Genomic DNA, 3,910 nt, shown 5'->3' with positions numbered 1-3,910 from the left:
TTCCCTATGTGTTGTATATTCTATCACTATGATGTAATAAGACGGGTTAGTGGCAGTTATGTCGATGAGGTATACAAGACTAGATAGTGTCTTAAGCCAATCTCTTTTGAGATATAGAAGACAGAAGCGAGTAGAGAGACATGGGGGACCTCATACCACCAAGAAAGCAGTGCCGGGAGCAGAGCGAGTCCTTCGGACCTGAGGTTCCTGAGCTGAGATGCTCTCAGACCAAGGGAAGACTGATGCATCACAAGGACCTTTCTTTAGAGCCGACAGAGAGAGAAAGCCTTCCCCTGGAGCTGACATCCTGAATCTGGATTTCTAGCCTACTAGACTGTGAGAGAATAAATTTCTCTTTGTTAAAAACATCCACCTGTGTTATTTCTGTTACAGCAGCACTAGATGACTAAGACACATGATATATTCAATATTCTTCCACAACACAAGAATTCAAAGGCATCAATTCTTCTTTGGTCTTCCTTATTCATTGTCCAGCTTTATCATTCATATGATGCGATCGCAAATAGCATGGTTTGGGTCAGGTTCATCTTAGTCCTCAAAGTGATATCTTTGTTTTTTAAAACTTTAAAGAGGTTTTTTGCAGCAGATTTGTCCAATGCAAAGCGTTGTCTGATTTCTTGAGTACTGCTTCCATAGGTATTGATTGCGAATTCAAGTAAAATGAAATCCTTGACAACTTTAATCTTTTCTGTGTTTATGATGATGTTGCTTATTGGTCCAGTTGTGAGAATTTTTGTTTTCTTTCTGTTGAGGTGTAATCCATACTGAAGGCTGTAGTCTTTGATCTTCATCAGTAAGTGCTTCAGATCTTCACTTTCAGCAGGCAAGGTTGTGTCATCTGCATATCACAGGTCGTTAATGAGTCTTAACCCCAATCCTGATTCCGTGTTCTTCTTCGTATAGTCCAGCTTCTCTGATTATTTGCTTAGCATACAGATTAAGTAAGGTGAAAGGATACAACCCTGACACACAACTTTCCTGATTTTAACCATGCAGTATCCCTTTGTTCTGTTCAAATGACCACCCCTTGGCCTATGTACATGTTCTGCATGAACACAATTAAGTGTTCTGGAATTCCTATTCTTCCCAGTGTTATCCATAATTTGTTATGGTCCACACAACCAATGTCTTTGCATAATCAATCAAACACAGTTAAACATTTCTGATAGTCTCTGCTTTCAGCCAAGATTGATCTGACATCAACAATGATATCCCTTATTCCATGTCCTCTTCTGAATCCAGCTTGAATTTCTGGCAGTTCCCTGTTGATGTACCGTTGCAATCGTTTTTTAATTATCTTCACCAAAATTGTACTTGCATGTGATATTAATGGCATTGTTCCATAATTTCCACATTCTGCTAGATCATCTTTTGTTGAAATGGGCAGAAATATGAATCTCTTCCAGCTGATTAGCCAAGTAGCTGTCTTCCAAATTTGTCGGTGCAGATGAGTGAGCATCTCTAGCGCTACATTCATTTGTTGAAACATGTCAATTGGTGTTCCATCAATTCCTCGAGCCTTGTTTTCCCCACTGCCTTCAGTACAGCTTGGACTTCTTTCTTTAATACCATCAGTTCTTGATCATATGCTACCTCCTGAAATGGTTGGACATTGATCAATTCTTTTTGGTACAGTAACTCTGTGTATTCCTTCCATCTTCCCTAGGATCCTTCAATATTGCAACTTGAGGTGTGAATATTCAGGTCTTTCAGCTTGAGAAATACCAACTGTGTTCTTCCCTTTTGGTTTTCTAACTCCAGGTCTTTGCACATTTCATTATAATAATTTACTTTGTCTTCTGGAGCCACCCTTGGAAATCTTCTGTTCAGCTCTTTTACTTCGTCATTTCTTCTATTCACTTTAGCTACTTTATGTTCAAGAGCAAGTTTCACAGTTTTTTCTGACATCCATTTTGGTCTTTCTTTCCTGTATTTTTAAAGACTTTTTGCTTTCTTCATATATATGTCCTTGATGTCATCCCACAACTCGTCTGGTCTTTGATATTAGTGTACAATGCATCAATTCTATTCCTGAGTTGGTCTCCAAACTCAGGTGGGATATACTCAAGGTCGTATTTTGGTTCTTGTAGACTTGTTTTAATTTTATTCAGTTTCAACTTAAACTGGCATATGAGCAACTGATGGTCTGTTCTGCATTCAGCCCCTGGCCTTGCTCTGACTGATTATACTGAGCTTTTCTACTGTCTTTTTCCACAGATGTAGTTGATTTGATTCCTGTGTTTTCCATCTGGTGAGATCCACATATATAGTCACGATTTATGTTGATAAAAAAAGGTATTTGTAATGAATAAGTTGTTGGTCTTGTAAAATTCTATCCTGCAATCTCCAGCATCATTTCTGTCAATAAGGCCATATTTTCCAATGATTAATCCTTCTTGTTTCCAACTTTCACACTGCAATCACCAGTAACTATCAATGCATCTTGATTGCATGTTTGATCAATTTCAGACTGTAGAAGTTGGTAAAAATCTTCAATTTCCTCATCTTTGGCATTAGTGGTTGGTGCATAGATTTTAGTAATAGTCGTATTAACTGATCTTCCTTGTAAGTGTATGGATATTATCCTGTCACTGACAGTGTTGTACTTTGGGATAGATCTTGAAATGTTCTTTTTGATGATAAACTGACACTGTTTCTTTTCCGTTTGTCATTCCCGGCATAGGAGAGCATATAATTATCTGATTCCATTTCATTTTTGACAACATCCAATTTTCCTAGATTCATACTCTGTACGGTCCACATTCTGATTATTAATGGAAGTTTGCACCTGTTTCTTCTCATTTTGAATTGTGCCACATTAGCAAATGAAATTCCCAAAAGCTTGACTCCATCCACATCATTAAGGTCAACTCTACTTTGAGAAGGCAACTCTTCTCCTGTCTTATTCTGAGTGACTTTCAACCTGAGGGGCTCATTTTCTGGCAATGTATCAGACAATGTTCAACTACTGTTCATAATGTTTTCACTGGCTAAGTTTTTCAGAAGTAGACAGCCAAGTCCTTCTTCCTAGTCTGTCTTAGTCTGGAAGTTACACTGAAACCTGTCCACCATGGATGACTCTGCTAGTATTTGAAATACTGGTGGCAAAGCTTCCAGTATCACAGCAACATGCAAGCCATCACAGGACAACACTGACAGACGCATAGTGGATCTAATCAACTTGGTTGGTTATACCGAAAGCGATCTAACCAACTTCCACAGCAGAAAGCCTATCAGCTTAGACTGCAGGGGACAGAGAAAGAATGAAATGAAAGAACTCTGTCTGCTTCTTGGAATTCTGCAGGCAGTAAACAAAACAGACCAAAGGTGATCTGTTGTCCTCCAAAAAAAAAAAAGAAAGGACCATTCCTGGAGAAGCTCAGAGATCAGCAGAACTGTTAGAAGGAGCACTGGAAGTAGGTCCTTAATTTCAAAATGTGGGGCCACGGTCTCCTGGGTCTCAAAGAGTTGGATCTTCACCAACTCAGGGTTCAAAGTGTGGAAATACCGTTAACATGTGCCGGGGGATGAGGCCACCACTGAAGGTTGAGGGGGCAGGGCTGCCATGCCCGGGGGCAGAAGAACAGGGCCTGCTCAGGCTGAGGGGGTGGGTTGCCACTCAGATGGACTGGGAAAATGGGGCCACTTAAATCCGAGGGAGCAGATTTGCCTTCCCAAAGGGCCTGGAAGGTGGCACTGAAGCCCATGGCTGAGGGGCCTCCACCCAGAATCCAGAGGGCATGGCCAACACTCAGAGTCTGGAGGGCAGGGCCATTGCCTAAAAGGTCACAGAAAAGAGAAGATTATATTCAAGCCTAGAGAGCTAATGTAAATTTCTCTACTGAGTTTTTGACTCGCTTGTTGCACAGTTATCCCTTCTTTCCCTCCA

The sequence above is a fragment of the Trichechus manatus genome, unplaced genomic scaffold (assembly GCF_000243295.1).
Source record: "Trichechus manatus latirostris isolate Lorelei unplaced genomic scaffold, TriManLat1.0 scaffold00281, whole genome shotgun sequence".
Lineage (NCBI taxonomy): Eukaryota > Metazoa > Chordata > Mammalia > Sirenia > Trichechidae > Trichechus > Trichechus manatus.
The sequence above is the reverse complement of the archived record's forward strand: the minus strand, read 5'-3'. Positions refer to the sequence as shown.